The sequence below is a fragment of the Bombina bombina genome, chromosome 8, assembly GCF_027579735.1.
Source record: "Bombina bombina isolate aBomBom1 chromosome 8, aBomBom1.pri, whole genome shotgun sequence".
Lineage (NCBI taxonomy): Eukaryota > Metazoa > Chordata > Amphibia > Anura > Bombinatoridae > Bombina > Bombina bombina.
The window spans coordinates 123,138,244-123,160,823 of record NC_069506.1 but is presented as its reverse complement, the minus strand read 5'-3'; the positions used below and the strand labels follow the sequence as shown (position 1 = coordinate 123,160,823).

At 38.9% G+C, this 22,580-nt stretch overlaps 1 protein-coding gene across 1 annotated transcript in view; it reads right to left on the bottom strand.

Annotated features, from left to right (window-relative positions):
- LOC128638853 (kazrin-like) overlaps positions 1-22,580 on the bottom strand; it is a 504,435-nt gene that overhangs the window by 227,325 nt on the left and 254,530 nt on the right. The gene's annotated exons all lie outside the window — the stretch shown is intronic.

Genomic DNA, 22,580 nt, shown 5'->3' with positions numbered 1-22,580 from the left:
TAACTCATGAAAGAAAAAAAAACATAATTTATGCTTACCTGATAAATTTATTTCTCTTGTAGTGTATCCAGTCCACGGATCATCCATTACTTGTGGGATATTCTCCTTCCCAACAGGAAGTTGCAAGAGGATCACCCACAGCAGAGCTGCTATATAGCTCCTCCCCTCACTGCCATATCCAGTCATTCGACCGAAACAAGCCGAGAAAGGAGAAACCATAGGGTGCAGTGGTGACTAGTTTAATTAAAATTTAGACCTGCCTGAAAAGGACAGGGCGGGCCGTGGACTGGATACACTACAAGAGAAATAAATTTTTCAGGTAAGCATAAATTATGTTTTCTCTTGTTAAGTGTATCCAGTCCACGGATCATCCATTACTTGTGGGATACCAATACCAAAGCTAAAGTACACGGATGATGGGAGGGACAAGGCAGGAACTTAAACGGAAGGAACCACTGCCTGTAGAACCTCTCCCCCAAAAACAGCCTCCGAAGAAGCAAAAGTATCAAATTTGTAAAATTTGGAAAAAGTATGAAGGGAAGACCAAGTTGCAGCCTTGCAAATCTGTTCAACAGAGGCCTCATTTTTAAAGGCCCAGGTGGAAGCCACAGCTCTAGTAGAATGAGCTGTAATCCTTTCAGGAGGCTGCTGTCCAGCAGTCTCATAGGCTAAACGGATTATACTCCGAAGCCAAAAAGAAAGAGAGGTTGCCGAGGCCTTCTGACCTCTCCTCTGTCCAGAGTAAACAACAAACAGGTTAGATGTTTGGCGAAAATCTTTAGTAGCCTGGAAGTAAAACTTCAAGGGACGGACTACGTCTAGATTATGCAAAAGACGTTCCTTCTTTGAAGAAGGATTAGGACATAATGATGGAACAACAATCTCTTGATTGATATTCTTGTTAGAAACCACCTTAGGTAAAAACCCAGGTTTTGTACGCAGAACAACTTTATCTGAATGAAAGATCAGATAAGGAGAATCACAATGTAAGGCAGATAACTCTGAGACTCTTCGAACCGAGGAAATAGCCATCAGAAAAAGAACTTTCCATGAAAGAAGTTTGATATCAATAGAATGAAGGGGTTCAAACGGAACCCCTTGAAGAACTTTTAAGAACCAAGTTTAAGCTCCATGGAGGAGCAACAGGTTTAAACACAGGCTTAATTCTAACTAAAGCCTGACAAAATGCCTGAACGTCTGGAACTTCTGCCAGACGCTTGTGTAAAAGAATAGACAGAGCAGAAATCTGTCCCTTTAAAGAACTAGCTGATAATCCTTTGTCCAAACCCTCTTGGAGGAAGGACAATATCCTAAGAATCCTAACCCTACTCCATGAGTAATTCTTGGATTCACACCAATGAAGATATTTACGCCATATCTTGTGGTAAATTTTCCTGGTGACAGGCTTTCGTGCCTGTATTAAGGTATCAATTACTGACTCGGAGAAGCCACGCTTTGATAGGATCAAGCGTTCAATCTCCATGCAGTCAGTCTCAGAGAAAGTAGATTCGGATGATTGAAAGGACCTTGTATTAGAAGGTCTTGTCTCAGGGGCAGAGTCCATGGTGGAAAGGATGACATGTCCACTAGGTCTGCACACCAGGTCCTGCGTGGCCACGCAGGCGCTATCAATATCACAGATGCTCTTTCCTGTTTGATTTTGGCAATCAGACGAGGGAGCAGAGGAAACGGTGGAAACACATAAGCCAGGTTGAAGAACCAAGGCGCTGCTAGAGCATCTATCAGTGCCGCTTCTGGGTCCCTGGACCTGGATCCGTAACAAGGAAGCTTGGCGTTCTGGCGAGACGCCATAAGATCCAATTCTGGTTTGCCCCAACGGAGAACCAATTGAGCAAACACCTCCGGATGGAGTTCCCATTCCCCCGGATGAAAAGTCTGACGACTTAGAAAATCCGCCTCCCAGTTCTCTACACCTGGGATATGGATCGCTGACAGGTGGCAAGAGTGAGTCTCTGCCCAGCGAATTATCTTGGAGACTTCTGACATAGCTAGGGAACTCCTGGTTCCCCCTTGATGGTTGATGTAAGCCACAGTCATGATGTTGTCCGACTGAAATCTGATGAACCTCAGTGTGGCTAGCTGAGGCCAAGCCAGAAGAGCATTGAATATTGCTCTTAACTCCAGAATATTTATTGGGAGGAGTTTCTCCTCCTGAGTCCATGAACCCTGAGCCTTCAGGGAGTTCCAGACTGCACCCCAACCTAGAAGGCTGGCATCTGTTGTTACAATTGTCCAATCTGGTCTGCGAAAGGTCATACCCTTGGACAGATGGGCCCGAGATAACCACCAGAGAAGAGAATCTCTGGTTTCCTGATCCAGATTTAGTAGAGGGGACAAATCTGTGTAATCCCCATTCCACTGACTGAGCATGCATAATTGCAGCGGTCTGAGATGCAGGCGCGCGAATGGCACTATGTCCATCGCCGCTACCATTAAGCCGATTACTTCCATGCACTGAGCCACCGTGGGGCGCGGAATGGAGTGAAGAACACGGCAAGCATTTAGAAGTTTTGATAACCTGGACTCCGTCAGGTAAATTTTCATTTCTACAGAATCTATTAGAGTCCCTAGGAAGGAAACCCTCGTGAGAGGAGATAGAAAACTCTTTTCTTCGTTCACTTTCCACCCATGCGACCTCAGGAATGCCAGAACTATCTCTGTATGAGATTTGGCAATTTGAAAGCTTGACGCCTGTATCAGGATATCGTCCAGGTAAGGAGCCACCGCTATGCCTCGCGGTCTTAGGACCGCCAGAAGTGAGCCCAGAACCTTTGTAAAAATTCTTGGGGCTGTAGCCAACCCGAATGGAAGAGCTACAAATTGGTAATGCCTGTCTAGAAAGGCAAACCTCAGGAACTGATGATGATTCTTGTGAATCGGAATGTGAAGGTAGGCATCCTTTAAGTCCACTGTGGTCATGTACTGACCCTCTTGGATCATGGGTAAAATGGTTCGAATAGTTTCCATCTTGAATGACGGAACTCTGAGGAATTTGTTTAGGATCTTTAAATCCAAAATTGGTCTGAAGGTTCCCTCTTTTTTGGGAACCACAAACAGATTTGAATAAAACCCCTGTCCTTGTTCCGTCCGCGGAACTGGATGGATCACTCCCATTACAAGGAGATCTTGTAGCTTAGGAATGCCTCTTTCTTTATCTGGTTTGCAGATAATCTTGAAAGGTAAAATCTCCCTTGTGGAGGAGAAGCTTTGAAGTCCAGAAGATATCCCTGAGATATGATCTCCAACGCCCAGGGATCCTGAGCATCTCTTGCCCACGCCTGGGCGAAGAGAGAGAATCTGCCCCCTACTAGATCCGTTGTCGGATAGGGGGCCGCTCCTTCATGCTGTCTTAGAGGCAGCAGCAGGCTTTCTGGCCTGCTTGCCCTTGTTCCAGGACTGGTTAGGTTTCCAGGCCTGCTTGGATTGAGCAAAAGTTCCCTCTTGTTTTGAAGCAGAGGAAGTTGATGCTGCACCTGCCTTGACATTTCGAAAGGCACGAAAATTAGACTGTTTGGCCTTTGATTTGGCCCTGTCCTGAGGAAGGGTATGACCCTTACCTCCAGTAATGTCAGCATTAATTTCTTTCAAACCAGGCCCGAATAAGGTCTGCCCCTTGAAAGGAATGTTGAGTAATTTAGACTTTGAAGTCACATCAGCTGACCAGGATTTGAGCCATAGCGCCCTACGCGCCTGGATGGCGAATCTGGAATTCTTAGCCGTTAGTTTAGTCAAATGAACAATGGCATCAGAAACAAATGAGTAAGCTAGCTTAAGAGTTCTAAGCTTGTCATCAATTTCAGTCAATGGAGCTGTATGGATGGCCTCTTCCAGGGCCTCAAACCAGAATGCCGCCGCAGCAGTGACAGGCGCAATGCATGCAAGGAGCTGTAAAATAAAACCTTGTTGAATAAACATTTTCTTAAGGTAACCCTCTAATTTTTTTATCCATTGGATCTGAAAAAGCACAACTGTCCTCAACCGGGCTAGTGGTACGCTTTGCTAAAGTAGAAATGCTCCCTCCACCTTAGGGACAGTCTGCCATAAGTCCCCTCTAGTGGCATCTATTGGAAACATTTTTCTAAATATAGGAGGTGGGGAAAAGGGCACAACGGGCCTATCCCACTCCTTACTAATAATTTCTGTAAGCCTTTTAGGTATTGGAAAAACATCAGTACTCACCGGCACTGCATAGTATTTATCCAGCCTACACAATTTCTCTGGCACTGCAATTGTGTCACAGTCATTCAGAGCAGCTAATACCTCCCCAAGCAATACACGGAGGTTCTCAAGCTTAAATTTAAAATTAGAAATCTCTTAATCAGGTCTCCCCGATTCAGAGACGTCACCCACAGACTGAAGCTCTCCGTCCTCAGGTTCTGCATATTGTGACGCAGTATCAGACATGGCTCTTACAGCATCTACGCGCTCTGTATCTCGTCTAACCCCAGAGCTATCGCGCTTGCCTCCCAATTCAGGCAATCTGGATAATACCTCTGACAGGGTATTATTCATGATTGCAGCCATGTCCTGCAAAGTAATCGCTATGGGCGTCCCTGATGTACTTGGCGCCATATTAGCGTGCGTCCCTTGAGCGGGAGGCGAAGGGTCCGACACGTGGGGAGAGTTAGTCGGCATAACTTCCCCCTCGACAGACCCCTCTGGTGACAATTCTTTTATAGATAAAGACTGATCTTTACTGTTTAAGGTGAAATCAATACATTTAGTACACATTCTACTATGGGGCTCCACCATGGCTTTTAAACATAATGAACAAGTATCCTCTGTTTCAGACATGTTTGTACAGACTAGCAATGAGACTAGCAAGCTTGGAAAACACTTTAAAGCAAGTTAACAAGCAATATAAAAAACGTTACTGTGCCTTTAAGAGAAACAAATTGACAAAATTTGAAATAACAGTGAAAAAAGGCAGTTACACTAACAAAATTTTTACAGTGTATGTAACAAGTCAGCAGAGCATTGCACCCACTTGCAAATGGATGATTAACCCCTTAATAACAAAAACAGAATAATAAATGACAAAAACGTTTTTTAAAACAGTCACAACAACTGCCACAGTCTACTGTGATTGTTACCCTCCTCAAACACGACTTTGAAGCCCTTTGAGCCCTTCAGAGATGTCCTGGATCATGCAGGAAGAAGATGAATGTCTCTGTCAGTATTTTTAGCTGCACAGAAAAGCACTAAAATAGGCCCTTCCCACTCATATTGCAACAGTGGAAAGCCTCAGGAACTGTTTCTAGGCAAAAATCAAACCAGCCATGTGGAAAAAAACTAGGCCCCAATAAGTTGTGTCACCAAACATATATAAAAACGATTAAACATGCCAGCAAACGTTTTATATTACACTTTTATAAGAGTATGTATCTCTATTAATAAGCCTGATACCAGTCGCTATCACTGCATTTAAGGCTTTACTTACATTAATCCGGTATCAGCAGCATTTTCTAGCAAATTCCATCCCTAGAAAAATATTAACTGCACATACCTTATTGCAGGAAAACCTGCACGCCATTCCCTCTCTGAAGTTACCTCCCTCCTCAGAATATGTGAGAACAGCAATGGATCTTAGTTACTTCTGCTAAGATCATAGAAATCACAGGCAGATTCTTCTTCTAATGCTGCCTGAGATGAAACAGTACACTCCGGTACCATTTAAAAATAAACTTTTGATTGAAGTTAAAAAACTAACTATAATACACCACTCTCCTCTTACTACGTCCATCTTTGTTGAGAGTTGCAAGAGAATGACTGGATATGGCAGTGAGGGGAGGAGCTATATAGCAGCTCTGCTGTGGGTGATCATCTTGCAACTTCCTGTTGGGAAGGAGAATATCCCACAAGTAATGGATGATCCGTGGACTGGATACACTTAACAAGAGAAATTGGGTTTAATGTCCCTTTAAGTGTTTTAAAAACAATCCACATAGATGATCCTATTAAATTACATAATGGCTACAGTTCATCAGCAACATATTGTAAGCTCTATTAAATAACAAAACTAACACTTACTGCAGGGGTTAAACACACAGTAGTGCAGGGTCAATAGTCGTAAAATTCCATACTAACAAATTAGTATGTCATTTTTTTACTATAATGGCCCTTTAATGTGTTCCCTGTGACTTGCTTTATCAGCTGCAGAGTATCAAATGTATAGGCATTGTTGTTAAGGGTTATTAGTTTCAAATAGCTGGTGTTATTCACTGAAACCCCAAAATATTGTTCTCTAGAACATGTCCATTCAAATGGGCTAAACCAGCATTAAGACCTGCTTGTTCTCCACTCATCTAATCTCTTATCCTAAGGACAATTAGGAACAAACCTAAAACAAAACAAAGAAAAAAGTGGAGGGGGGCAGGAATAATTAAAGTATACTGCAAACATACACATACAATTAAGTTTTATTACAATCTCAAGGCAGTTACTGTTCCTTTACAAATGCCTCTTGTTATTGGCTCATTGTGTTCAGCTACAGACCAGTAGTATATTGCTGCTCTGGAGCCACATCTGACCCCTTTGTAGGGGTTAAAGGGACAGTCAAGTCCAAAAAAAAACTTTCATGGATTTAAATAGGGCATGCAATTTTAAACAACTTCCCAATTTACTTTTATCACCAATTTTGCTTTGTTCCCTTGGTATTCTTAGTTGAAAGCTAAACCTAGGAGGTTCATATGCTAATTTCTTAGACCTTGAAGACTGCCTCTAATCTAAATGCATTTTGACCACTAGAGAGCATTAGTTCACAAGTTTCATATAGATAACATTGAGCTCATGCACGTAAAGTGACCCAGGAGTGAACACTGATTGGCTAAACTGCATGTGTCAAAAGAACTGAAATAAGGGGGCAGTCTGCTGAGGCTTAGATACGATATAATAACAGAGGTAAAACGTGTATTATTATAACTGTAATAAAAACGGGTTAGACTGTAAGGTAGGTGGGGAATATAGCTCACCTGAAAAAAACTTTTATCCCAATAGTTTTAAAAAATAGTTGTATTTGGAGTAGGTGGCACAAAAATGCTATTCCCAATGTGGATATTTAATTGTGGATTTGGTATTGGGGTATTTTACTTCTATCCCAATGTTCTTAAAAATAGTTGGTGGCGCAAAATGCTATTTCCAATGTGGATATTTAATTGTAGATTTAGTATTAGGGTATTGTACCTCTCAGATTGAATATTCCTTTTTTTTTTAAAATAATATTAACCACAGGACTAAGTTGTAATAATAATTTATACAATTTTATTGATGTAAAAAAGTGAAAAAATAAAATATATTATATATAAATATACAATTGTATCTACTTAGTTAAAACATTAAAAGTATAGTAAATGTTACACAATTTCTATATAACCTTGTCCTATAAAGTACAGACGTTTTACTTAGTGTATAATTGACTTGACTTTGTTACTCAAATCTATCAAATCAGTTAACAGAGCATATGTGATGTTTAACACGCTATAAAGAATGTTTGTATAAAACAATCAAAATACCTTATAGTGTATCCGTTTGATAACACTATGTTTCTAAGCTTAGGTGATGGCTGTCCTGAGTCGGTCTGTGACCGTTTGTATGAGGTCGTCAGATTCCCCCCGGCCTTAAAATGAACCGGATTTAGCTACTCGGTAGGGGGTATTTGACCAGACTTGGAACTTAAAAGGCAATGCGGTTAACTATATGCCACTATTTGTATTACCTCCTTAGAGGTCAGCGACCGATCTTTATGTTACAGCTATTCATCTGTGGGGTCTCTCTGATGTATGGGTTCAAATGCGGTTAAATATATGCCGCTAGATCTTGAAAAAGGCTGTCAAGCCGAAACGCGTAGACACCGGAGTACTGCCACACTGATTGTGGAAGGTAACAAGAGGAGCTCTTCTAACCACTCATCGAAGCAAGTCTTCAATTCCATCATCTGCCCCCACTTGCATTACAAGAATCTATCTGGCGGCATAGATTTAACCGCACCGGACACACACCGTGGAGAAATACCACTAAAAACCATCGTTACTCCAGATGGTAGATCGGTCACTGACTGGCAGGAGAGAAAGATACAGAGCGGCTCACATAACCGCATTTGAATCCACGCCTGGCGGCATATATTTAACCGCACCGGATACTAACCACGAAGGAATACCACCAGGAATCAGCTATACTCCAGAAAGCGGATCGGTCACTGACCGACAGGAGAAAAAGACACAGAACGGCCCACGTAACCGCATCGAATCTACATCAAGGGGAGACCCCATAAGAAGAACCTCACAGGAAGACCAGCCGAAATCTAATAGGAGACCGGTCACCGACCACAAAGAGGAGTCTCTAGCGGCATATATTTAACCGCATTTGAACCCATACATCAGAGAGACCCCACCGATGAATAGCTGTAACAAAGATCGGTCACTGACCGCTAAGGAGGTAATACACATAGCGGCATATATTTAACCACATTGCCTTTTAAGTTCCAAGTCTGGTCAAATACCCCCTACCAAGTAGCTAAATCCGGTTCATTTTAAGGCCGGGGGGAATCTGACGACATCATACAAACGGTCACAGACCGACTCAGGACAGCCATCACCTAAGCTTAGAAACATAGTGTTATCAAACGGATACACTATAAGGTATTACGATTGTTTTATACAAACATTCTTTATAGCGTGTTAAACATCACATATGCTCTGTTAACTGATTTGATAGATTTGAGTAACAAAGTCAAGTCAATTATACACTAAGTAAAACGTCTGTACTTTATAGGACAAGGTTATATAGAAATTGTGTAACATTTACTATACTTTTAATGTTTTAACTAAGTAGATACAATTGTATATTTATATTTAGCCGACACCGGTGTCAAGACAATTACATATTTTATGTTATATAATATATTTTATTTTTTCACATCAATAAAATTGTATAAATTATTATTACAACTTAGTCCTGTGGTTAATATTATTTTTAAAAAAAAAGGAATATTCAATCTAAGAGAGGTACAATACCCTAATACTAAATCTACAATTAAATATCCACATTGGAAATAGCATTTTGCGCCACCAACTATTTTTAAGAACATTGGGATAGAAGTAAAATACCCCAATACCAAATCCACAATTAAATATCCACATTGGGAATAGCATTTTTGCGCCACCTACTCCAAATACAACTATTATTATAACTGTGTTGGTTATGCAAAACTGGGGAATGGGTAATAAAGCGATTATCTTTCTATTTAAACAACAAAAATTATGGTGTTGACTGTCCCTTTAAATATATACAGCACTTACATTTTTAATTGTTTGCATTTGAAAATACTGCTGCTTTAAAAAAAAGGGACACTTAAGACAGAGTGAAACTTTAATCATTCAGATACAGAATGCAATTTTAAATAAATTTCAATGTACTTTCATTATCAATTTGTTCTCAATCCTTTTATAGGCACACCAGCTCCTACTGAGCATGTGCAAGAGTTCAGAGTGTTCATATACAAGTCTAATTGGCTGATCGCTGTCACATGATACAGTCAGGGAAATTAAACAATCTGAAATGTCTCAGGAAAAACACAAAAAAACAATGGTAATTTGAAATTCAGAGTGAGTGCCATTGCATTGTCTTTTTATTGTGGATTCTATTGTATTTAAAGAACATGGAACCCAATATTTTCCTTCATGGATTCAGAGAGCATAACATTTTAAACAACTTTCAAATTTACTTCCATGATCAATTTTGCTTCATTCTCTTGGTATCCTTTATTGAAGGAGCAGCAATGCACTACTGGAAGCTAGCTAAACTCATCAATAAGAAAACCACCAATAGGCAGCTAGCTCCAAGTTCCTCAGCCTACCTTGGGGTATGCTTTCAAACAAATGATACTAAGAATATGAAGCAAATTAGATAAAAGAAGTAAATTGAAAAGTGGTTTAAAGAATTTTGTTGGGTTTCATGTCCCTTTAATAGCCCTTTAACACCCATGCACAATAGTTAGGTGCTGATGGGAACTGTTTAATTTACTTTGTGGTGGGGTTGTAGGAAGTTGTGACGGCTATAGGAGGGGATGACAGGAGAATTAAAGGAACACTCAATCAAAATTAAACTTTCATTATTCAGATAGCGCATGCCATTTTAAACAACTTTCCAATTTACTTCTATTAACAAAATTTGCACAGTCTTTTTATATTTAAACTTTGAGTCACCAGTTCCTACTGAGCATGTGCAAGAATAAGTGTGTATGCATTTGTGAATGGCTGATGGCTGTCACATGGTACATGTATGCATTTGTGTTTGGCTGATGGCTGTCACATGGTACAGGGGGAGTGGATAAATACATAACTTAAAATTGTCAGAAAACAAATTTACTACTCATTTGAAGTTCAGACTAAGTGCTATTGCATTGTCTTGTTATCTTGCACTTGTTGATTATGCAAATCTACTGAGGTGACTGGTCCTTTAAGCGGTAAACAAAAAGAGGCAGAGCAGGTGGAATAAAATGAAAGGGGACGTCTGACAAAGAAGTGGGGGGGGGGTGAGGGTCTGTAGTTGGAAGAGGGTCACTGCTTAACAAATGTGTCCCTTTTCTCACTCCTTGGCCAGGCTTCAGTATTTAGGATGGCTTTAAATCTATTTTCTGCAGTTTCTGTTTGGATGCTAGTCCAAGTATTTCCTCAGATTTCCCTTAGGAGAAGCGTTTGTAGACTCTACAGGATAAGTATGGAAATCCTTACAAACATAACAGGAAAGGACATAGATCAAAGTCTGAAAATGGGAAATGATGCTTTACTGCTAAATAAAGTGATAGAAACTTACAGATGTGAAAGGAGAAGAATACTTCAATGTTTTGCTTTTATTTTGGACAGAGTTAAATCCTGCAGAGCTAACTCAGGTTGTTCCAAAATCCCCAGTTAAAGGGACAGAGTAATGTAAAATTAACATGTTAATACTTATCTCTTCTAACCCTCGCAGGGGGTGTAATTTATTTTGCTGGCTATGTTTACACAACTTTTCTATAGCCTATACTTAAGTATTAAAGTGTACAGTATAGGTATGACTGCAGCAGGTTCAAATGACAAAATAAAGGAAAAGGAGCTATGTAATACATTGCAGCAGGTAAAATGGATAATTGTGAACAAATTAAAGAGTGAATTTTACACTACACTGTCCATTAAAAGGGACATCAAACATTCAGATGCAAGGCAACAGAAATGTTGTGTCATTTTTTTAACATAACCGTGTTGAAACATTTTTAAAAAACATCTAGCCGAAACTTCCCCCACCAAATACCTTATCTGGCGGAGCCAATCCAGGCTTGCATCTGCAGACAACAAGGCTAGTTCCAGTGATTATGCAAATATAAAATTACATTATTTTACAGTTATCTCATAAAGCCAAATAGACATATGAAGCAGGGTTAGCCTTGATAACTCTGTAGTGTGCATTTCCAGCATATACACAGACTATATATGAAAAAACTATTTAAGGGACATATCTTCAGAACTGCAATCCACTTAGTCTTGGCTAAACCTTTTTGCAATATATGCTTTTAATAAAAGCTATCACAGTTTCCATGACAACGTTTGAATGAGGGTTCACAGAGCACATGCAGCAAATACACATATGTAGCTGGATAGGACTTTAACTAGATGCCAAGTAACCAATCACACAAACTGTGGTCAGGACCTCCAAATCGCCAATCTAAAACTTACTGCCCTCTCATCCACTAAAACAGTTCATGCAAACAAATTTATAAGATAGGGCACTACAAGCAAGAAGGTCTATCTCAAACTGAGAAAAATTAAACACTTCTTAACTTACACAGTTTAATAACATACAATAGCCTGAAACTGGCCTCAAATTTCTTTAAAGTATAGAAGCCAGAAACATTTAAACATCCCAACGAGATAAAATAGAGTACGTAGTACTGGAGTACGGCTAGACCCAATCTTGAAAGGAAAGATCAGAGTAAACATACTCCGGCTTTCAAACTAGTTAAAATCTTTCTTGAAGTAAAAGAAATCCAAATTTCTTCAGACACCAAAACTGCACCTCCTACAGGCACCAAGACAAAGAGAATGACTGGGGGTTGTGGGAAGAAGTGATACTTAACAGTTTGATTGTGGTGCTCTTTGCCTCCTCCTGATGGCCAGGAGTGGTATTCCCAACAGTAATTGATGAATCAGTGGACTCACCATATCTTAGGAAAGAAATAGGGCGCAGCCTCACCAAGATACATTTTAGATGCAGCTGGTGGTGGCCAGCAGGTGGAAGTGGGAGGAATCCATGGGTATCTTGAGACTGTAAACCAGGGCATAATTTTAAGGAGACAATGGCTCCCTGATAAGCCCCGACATAAAATATTACAATTTTAAAATAGTTTAGGGGAGACATACCTTCTTGCTTGCATCTCCCTATCATAAAACAATATCATATAAAGATATCTGAATAACTGACAAGAAGCATTTCTGTAAATACAGGTATTTTGCAAAAAACTTATTTCTATTCAAAACTGAAATTCACTAGTCTAGTCAAAAATAACCTTTCATAATTCAGACAGAGTATGCAATTTTAAGCAATGTTCTAATTTACTCCCATTATCAATTTTTCTTCATTCTCTTGGTATCATTTTAAAAAAACAAGAATGTAAGCGTAGGAGCCGGCCCATTTTTGGTTCAGCACCTGGGTAGTGCTTGCTGATTTGATGGCTACATTTAGACACCAATCATCAAGCTCTACCCAGGTGCTGAACCAAAAATGGGCCAGCTTCTAAGCTTACAATGCTGCTTTTTAAAATATAGATACCAAGAGAATGAAGAGAAGTTGCTTAAAATGTCATGTTCTATCTGAATCATGAAAGTTTAATTTTGGACTAGACTATCCCTTTTAAGCACAGTTCAATTTTGACTATTACATCCCATAAGGTTCTAAAATTAAACATCCATACACAGTGCTTACATTTGCCAGTCGATGACATCACCATTAAGTCATGTGCACTATGCACACAAATAATATAACAATGTAAAACTCATACCATCACAGTACCCCAACAGATCACAAGCCATTGCTAAGACCTTCAGCTGTCAAACCAAGAATAGAAACACATTTCAAAGAGTCCAACCAGGAATGTGTGTAGATTTGGAAGCCAAAAGACTGACAATGTATTAAATTATTCTTTGTGCATATATTTAAAATATTTTTTTCTATTTCTGCAAATAGTCTCCTTTGTGAGCAGTCTTTATAAGCGGTAGGAGGTAATGCGCTGCGGCCTACCACTGACTCTTGCACTAGCAGGGGGATAAAGTGACGTACGCATAAGTAGATTGTTTCAGGGGCCAGAGACAAATCAAATTATGTTTGTGCTCACTTCAGATAAGGTTATAACTTACATGTCCTGGTACATGTCCGCTCAAGGCAAACCAATACATAATATATAAATATATACACACATACTCATATTTTCTCTCTCGGTCTATATCTGCCTCCTTGCTCAATCCGAGGTATCCTAAACCTCTGAATGTACACTTCTAATATCTCTCTCTCTAGATATGTGTATGTATATCTACAAATACGCACACACACAAATGTTTTTAAACTGATTATGAATCTCAAAAATTGTAACAAAACTGCCATAAAAAAAAAATACAAATAATTGGTTTGGCTTTTGTTGGAAGCTCAGAACAAATTAAATACAGTTCCAAGGCACAGTGACCAGGGCTGACTAATAGATCATCAAAACCAAACAAACGAGAACAGGTTTTAACAGGTACTGGGACTGACAGGCAGAAATAAAGGCTCCAGCTTGTCATCTCAGCTGCTCACAAACACTATAATAAGAGGCATTAGCCTGTGGGGTCACACAGACAGGAGTAATATCAGCACATAGGGAGTGATGCCACTGAAGAGATATCATTTATAGCAGTGTGCATTTCAGCCGACAGAAGAGATGGCGAAAAGAGAATTAATGCATTTTCCCCACATCCAATTTACTATTCAGTCACTCCATACTCTGTCAAGCTCCGCAGTGTTCTCCACAGAAAATGTTGCGAACAGAGTGTTATTATGAAGTGACCATGTCTGGACAGTGTAATACTTTCTGCTATCCAAAGCACAAATTCATTGCATAATTAAATGTAATTTAATGATAACAATATACACAATAAAACATTGAAAAATGTTTTTAGCAAATTTTAATATAATATTGGCTTATATTTCACCCGGGTGGTCAGTAAAAATTAGCCACTCTATTCTATAACGGTTATAATACACAAAGCTGAAACAGGCAGTATTAGTAAGTATTTATTAGGGATCAGGATACGTATGTGGAAATGTATTGTTTGACAAGACGTAAGTCTATGCTGATTGGGTACGTTCCTATTGGTGAATTAAATTGCTATTTTCCCCACATTACTCTCCTTCACGCAAAGTAAATCACAGCAGCAAAGACACCAGTCATTTTAAAGTGACATGAAAGTCAAAATTGAAGGGACATTGTACACTAGATTTTTCTTTGCATAAATGTTTTGTAGATGATCCATTTATATAGCCCATCTGGTATTGTTTTTATAAAAATGCATAGTTATGTTTATTTTTTTAAGAACATTGTGCTGATTTTCAGACTCTTGGCCAAGCCCCATAGTGCCAGATGTATACACGCGTTTACAGCCTTCTGAAGGCTCCTGTTTATGTTATCTGTCTTTTCATATGCAGGGAAGGGGGGAGGTGTCTGCTCTTTTTGTTTAGCCAGCCCCTTTCACTGGGTGTCCCAGCCTAACCTCATCAACAGTGCTAAACTGGGAGCTTCTAAGTACGTTTTTAAAAGGTTTTATGCTGGATTTTTATATCAGTATCTGTGCATATTATTCTTTATAGTAGTGTCTATTACATGCAGTTATATGAAAAATTGGTGTATACTGTACCTTTAAACTTTTATGGTTCAGATTGGACATGCGGTTTATTGAGACTTTTTACTTCTATCATCAAATTTACTTTGTTTTCTTATCTATTGTTGATATGCAAAAGTGGGTAGGGTCTGGAGCAGCAATGCACTTTTGGGAGCTAGCTGGTGATTGGTAGCTACACACATGCCTCTTGACATTGGACCAATGGGTGCTCAGCTAGGTCACAGTAGCGCATTGTTCCTCTGGAGATTAATTTATCTATAGGTTTAACCCATTTGCAGGAGCTAAACTGATTGTATTATTCACCATTTCTTGCCAATAACAGAGCTTCTTATTTTTACACTTTTTTTTCAGAGGAGTAATTTATTGCATCAAAAAGAAATAAATGAATAAACCAACTCTTCTGTTGCCAGGCATGTGCAGGCTTGTGGAAATTCCCACTAGGAACCAGTGATCAAAAATAGGTATATTCAATAGGCATTTCCTACTGAGCTTTAACTTAATGTTTAAAACGTACATTGAAGTCATTTTAGATCTGTATACAAAATTAATGTTTTCATTGTAATTAAAGCTGTAATATTGTTGTGAGTTTCTTGGGTTTTTCATCTTACTTTGTTTAGGAAAATTAGATATAAAAAAGGAGCCTGCAGAAATTAATCAATCACCGTGCAGCATGCAGGTGGGCCAGGGTTCTGAATACCACTGAATGCAATCCAGCCTCTGATGGCAGTTAAAGGGACAGTCTACTCCAGATTTTTTTAAAGTTTAATAAGATTAGATAATCCCTTTATTACCCGTTCCCCAGTTTTTCATAACAGTTACATTAATACACTTTTTGCCTGTGTGATTACCTTGTATCTAAGCCTCTGCAGACTGCCCCCTTATCCCAGTTCTTTTGACAGACTTGTAATTTAACCAATCTGTGCTGGGGAGTGAGCACAATGTTATCTATATGGCACATGAACTACCACTGAGTAAATATGAAAATACACGGATAGTTTAGAGATCAGCGAGTCTACCTAGGTTTAGTTTTCAGAGAGAACAAAGCAACTTTGATAAAAGTAGAATAGAAAGTTGTTTGAAATTGCATGCCCTAGCTGAAGGTTATTTTTGACTAGACTGTCCCTTTAAAGAAAGCTACCATTTTTCATATTTAAATTACAGGAAAAGCCTTTTTTTTTTTTCAATTTTGATTAAAAAAAAAAAGGTTCTATATAATTTTGTAGGTAATTTTAAAATAAAATGATGCAGGTCCATTTGAAAAAAAAAAACTGAATTTAAAGGGACAGTATAATTAAACAAACCAGATACACAGCTCATTTTAAACATGATGCAGGAATGACCATTACAAAGGGCTGCCTCTCTCCCCACCCCTTACTGCTGGGTAAGGTCAATTTCTTCTGGATGTCTTATTTACAGTTTTTCTATAATCATTACTGTTGGACAGAAATGGTTAGTATTGGTGCCCCCCGCTATTTCAAATCACAAAATATAAAAAGTCAGGTAAGATGGATCAGTGGGAACATATTAAAGAAAGGGGGGGGGGGGCGTTTTACAGTACACTATCCCTGGAACCATGAAATATATAGATATTAATAAGCATTAAAAGCAAATGCGGTTGTGAGATTTAAGAAAACATTAAAAAGGGACATTGAGTTAATTTTACATATGCATAGTATATATCAAGTATATATCAGTAAAATATCTACACAAATATTTATAAGCTCTTAAGTATCCTATTAGTAAAAAGGACATTAAAACACTAAATATATTATATAAGCATAGTACTGAGATTATTCCCCACGTCCCTGTAGTCATAAGTGCCGCCATGTTTAAATTTTGGTTTCCCTACATTTTAGGGTTGACCTCTTTTGCACATGTGCAGTAACTTTCCTTTAGATATCTGCAGTGTAACCTAGGTTCCAAAATGGCAGCACCCATGATGACCCATGAGGAGGTGGATAAAATATATACAGTGTTCATTTTCAGGAACGCTATTAAAAATTAAAATCCAAAACAGTTGCCTGTTGGCAGGTTTTGGTTACTGCCCTCATGTATTTGTCTTGTACTTTATACGGCCATGTACTAAAACTATTAAAAAGGACAGCGTAACCATGTTTTCCTCTTTAATTTGCTCCCAATGATCCTTTACCTGCAGGAGAGTATTACATTTGTTACTGATTTTGCACCCTCCCCCACTCTGCTATTTTAATGCCTAATTAAAACGGAATTCTGGGATTCTACATGCTGAAAAGCTCTTTGCCAATCCTGAACACGTAAAAATGTCCAGGTTTAAGCTCAGCTATTACTGGATCAAAATTCTTTATTTAGCTGTGTGCGTTTGTATAGGGCATTACATTCAAATGAGGCGATCGATAATAAAGATTGCTTGCCGAGAAGACCAGAAAGAGAGACTTTAAACCCTGTGAGTCTGTTACTCCAGTAGCTCATTTATAACAAAACAGCAGAAGAGGTAAGGAGCAACAGTGCATTACTGGGAGCTTGCTGCCGATTGGTGGCTGCACATATATGCCTTGTTATTGGCTCAGTAGACTTGTTCGGCTAGCTCTCAGGAGTGCATGGCTGCTCCTTCAACAAAGGAAACTAAGAACAAAGCAAATTTGAAAAAAGTAGTAAATCGGAAAATTGTTTAAAAATTAGAAACAAAAGGGACATGAAACCCACATTTTTTTATATTGCGATTTAGACAAAGCATGCAATTTTAAACAACTTTCTAATTTACTTCTATTAAATTTGCTTCATTCTCTTGATATCCTTTGCTGAAAAGCATATCTAGATAGGCTCGGTAGCTGCTGATTGGTGGCTGCACTAGATGCCTCGTGTGATTGGCTCACCCATGTGCATTATTTCTTCAACAAAGGATGTCTAAAGAATGAATCAAATTAGGTAATAGAAGTAAATTGGAATGTTTAAAATTATATTCTCCATCTGAATCGTGAAAGAAAAATGTTGGGTTTAATGTCCCTTTAAGAATCTTTAAAGTCAATTTCATTATTACTAGGGCTGAAAGAAAGACAGGGATTCTCATGAGTAGCGAGTCAGTGAAAGATTCATTTACAGAAAAATTAAAATCAATTTTTTTTAATTTTTTAATATAAAATCCTGTTTATAATCAAATTACTACGTTATATAACTAATCTGATCAAACCAGTAGGGTATCAACAGGGTAAGAAAGGAGATGGGTCTAAACAGAAGACAATATACCAGTCCAAAATCAAGGTCAATTAAAGGGATATGAAACCCCAAAAAAATATTTTTTGATTCAGACAGAATACATTTTTTAAAAAAAAGTTTTAAAATTGTATTCTATTAACAAATTTGCTTTGTTCTCATGGTATTCTGTGTTGGATACCTAGGTAGGCATCTGGAGCACTACATGGCAGGAAATTGTGCTGCCATCTAGTACTCTCACAGATGGATAACATTCTTGCAAAACCGCTGCCATATAAGTGCTCCATCTGTGCTTCTTTTCAACTAAAGATATAAAGAGAAGAAAATGTATGCTTACCTGATAAATTTATTTATTTTTTGACACGATGAGTCCACGGATCATCTTAATTACTAATGGTATATTCACCACCTGGTCAGCAGGAGGCGACAAAGAGCACCACAGCAAAGCTGTTAAATAGCTCCTCCCTTCCCTCCCACTCCAGTCATTCGACCGAAGTTAGGGAAAGAAAGGAAAAACCAAGGTGCAGAGGTGTCTGAAGTTATAACAACCAACAACCTGTCTTACAAAAATAGGGCGGGCCATGGACTCGTGTCAAAAAAGAAATAAATTTATCAGGTAAGCATAAATTTTATTTTCTTTTTTAAGACACGATGAGTCCAAGGATCATCTTAATTAATAATGGGATTCAATACCCAAGCTAGAGTACACAGATGATACGGGAGGGACAAGACAGGGAACCTAAACGGAAGGCACCACTGCTTGAAGAACCTTTGTCCCAAAAGCGACCTCAAACGAGGCAAAGGTGACAAACTTACAAAACCTTGAAAAAGAGTGAAAAGAGGACCAAGATGCAGCCTTGCAAATCTGATCCACAGAAGCTACATTCTTGAATGCCCATGAAGAAGCAACAGCCCTCATGGAATGAGCCGTAACTCTCTCTGAAGACTGTTGTCCAGCAGACTCATACCAAAAAGAAAGAGAAATAGCCATAGCTTTCTGACTCTTACGTTTTCTTAAAAAAAACACAAACAAAGCAGAAGACTGCCGAAAATCTATAGTTGCCTGCAGATAAAACTTTAAAGAACGAACTACGTCCAAATTGTGCAGAAGACGTTCCTTCTGGAAAGAGGATTAGGACACAAAGAAGGAACAACAATCTCCTAATTAATGTTCCTATCAAAAACTACTTTAGGAAGAAATCCTAATTTAGTCCGTAAAAACTACCTTATCTGAGTGGAAAATAAGATAAAGAGATTCAGACTGCAATGCCAAGAGTTCCTATCACTAACGAAGGCAAAGAGAATGACTGGAATGGGAGGGAGGGAGGGGAGGAGCTATTTAACAGCTTTGCTGTGGTGCTCTTTGCCGCCATTTCCCATTAGTAATTAAGATGATCCGTGGACTCATTGTGTCTTAAAAAAGAAATAAAAAAGTAAACTAGAAAGTTGCATCAAATTGCATGTTCTATCTGAATCATGAAAGGATTACTTAAAGGGGGAGTGGTCAGAATGACCAATAAGAAATATTCCACACTGACTCAAAGCCTCTGACATGCTGCAAATAGGTAAGATTCTACATCAATAGCAAAAAGAAAGAAAATGTTTGCAGAAGCACTAATATAAACTAGTAACTCAAAGTTTTTACAAAAGAAAATAAAAACTGTAATAAATTTGAAAACAAAAACAGAACAAAATGTGCTAAAGACCATCTTCCCCTTAAAATATGCTGTCTGCCCCGACCTCTCCACCATTTATATGTAACTTTATAAATGGTGGCGCTATATTTCTTCCAGTTGAAGATGGTCTTCCTCCAATGCTTCTGCATTCTCCAACAGCTTCCTCCCGTCCAGCTTCCAATCATCTCAGACATAATGAGTACACAATATATGGCTCTTTTACAGATCTTTAAAGTTATTTTTATTCTTCTCTTGAGAAAGGCAGTATATCTGCAGAAATTGGTTTTATACTTCTAATAAATTTGCTGAAGTTGGAACTTGCCGTCTTGCACCATTGTTCATCCAAAAATGAAGGATCTATTTTTACTTGAACCTTGTGAGTACTTTCAATTTAGTACCTTTTGGTATGAACAAGCTAGCAAGTTATTGAGCTGGCATTCCTGAGAGTGTGTTTCTATGTCTATTTATTTTGTATTACACAATTGTGTACTCCTAAGGGTAGATTTATCAAGTGCCGGACGGACATGATTCGCTGTAGCGAATGATGTCCACCCGACATTGCATACGCTGTCGACATTTAACATTGCACAAGCATTATTTGTGAAATGCTTGTGCAATGCCACCCCCTGCACATTCGCGGCCATGGCGGACAAGTGAAGGAGCAGCGGTCTTACGACTGCTGCTTCTTAACTTACTTTTCCGGCGAGACAAACTTTGGGCATAGAAATCAGCATCCGCTGCTTCTTAAAACTAAGGTCATTTCACACAGGACAAGAGGAAAGCCATGGGAGAAGATTGAAGCATTGGAGGCAGATCATCTTTAACCCATGGAAAGACAGTGCTGTAATATCCAAAGATACACACAGCAATAAAATTAGAGTCAGGGAGTTAAACTGATAAACAATCATATGCACATCAAAAATAAATCTCAGCGGTGAGTGCTCAGGAGATAAATTCAAACGCCCTCCTGCATCAGCACATGCTTCGATTTAACAGCGGATGAAAAAAACCTCACAAACCATACCTCGTTTTATTGCACTTCGCAGTTATTACTCTTCTTACATATTGAAGGTTTGTATATCCAAGGAAAAAGAACATTTATGCTTACCTGATAAATTTATTTCTTTTTTGACACAATAAGTCCATAGATCATCTTAATTACCAATAGGATATTCACCTCCTGGTCAGCAGGAGGAGGCAAAGAGCACCACAGCAGAGCTGTTAAATAGCTCCTCCCCTCCCTCCCACGCCAGTCATTCGACCGAAGTTAGGAAGAGAAAGGAAAAGCCAAGGTGCAGAGGTGTCTGAAGTTTACAATAACCCACAAACTGTCTAAAAGAACAGGGCGGGCCGTGGACTCATTGTGTCAAAAAAGAAATACATTTATCGGGTAAGCATAAATTTTCTTTTTTAAGACACGATGAGTCCACGGATCATCTTAATTACTAATGGGATTCAATACCCAAGCTGGAGTACACAGATGATACGGGAGGGACAAGACAGGGAACCTAAACGAAAGGCACCACTGCTTAAAGAACCATTCTCCCTCAGTCGAGGTAAAAGTCAAATTTGCAAAACTTTGAAAAAAATGAGAAGAGAGGACCAGGTTGCAGCCTTGCACATCTGTTCTAAAGAAACTCATTTTTTGAATGCCCATGAGAAAGTAACAGCCCTTGTGGAATGAGCCGTAACTCTCTCGGGAGGCTGCTGTCCAGCCGACTCATAAGCAAAACGTAATATGCTCTTGAGCACAAAAGAAAGAAGTATCCGTAGCTTTCTGTCCCATACGCTTTCCCGAGAAAACCACAAACAAGAAGAAGACAAGCAAAAGTCCTCAGTCTGTAAATAAAACTTTAAAGCACGGACCATGTCCAAATTGTGCAGAAGACTTTCCTTTTGAGAAAAAGGATTAGGAAACAAGGAAGGAACAACAATCTCCTGATCAATGTACCGATCAGAAACAACCTTAGGAAGAAATTATAATTTAGTACGTAAAACTACCTTATCTAAATGGAAATTAAGGTAAAGGAGACTCATACTATAATGCTGAGAGTTCTGACACTCTCCGAGCAGAAGAAATAGCTACAAGAAATAAAACTTTCCAAGATAGTAACTTAATATCTAAGGAATGCATAGGCTCAAACAGAACCTGAAGAACTCTAAGAACTAAATGAATCCTTCATGGAGGAGTAACTGGTTTGAACACAGGCCTGAACCTAACCAAGGCCTGATAAAATGATTGAACATCTGGAATAAACGCCAGACGTTTGCATAACAAAATAGATAAGGTCGAGATCTCTTAAAGAACCCAACAATAAGCCCTTCTCCAAACCCTCTTGGAGAAAAGACAAAATTCTAGAAATCCTAACCCTACTCCATGAGTAGCACTTGGATACACATCAATAAAGGTATTTACGCTAAATTTTATGGTAAATCCTTCTAGTCACAGGCTTATGAGCTCGAATCATGATCTTCATTGACCGAATCAGAAAAAACCCTTGCTTGGATAAAATTAAGCGTGCAATCTTCAAGCAGTCAGCTGCAGAGAAACTAGATTTGGATGAAGGAAGGGTCCCTGAATCAGAAGGTCCTTCCTCAACGGAAGTCTCCAAGACAGTAGAGATGCCACCTCCACCAGATCCGCATACCAAATCCTGCGAGGCCAAGCCAAAGCTATCAGAATCACCGAAGCCCTCTCCTGTTTGATTCAAGCAATTACCCGAGAAAGAAGAGAAAACGGAGAATAGGTATGCTAGCCTGAAAATCCAATGGACCGCCAAGCATTTATCAGTTC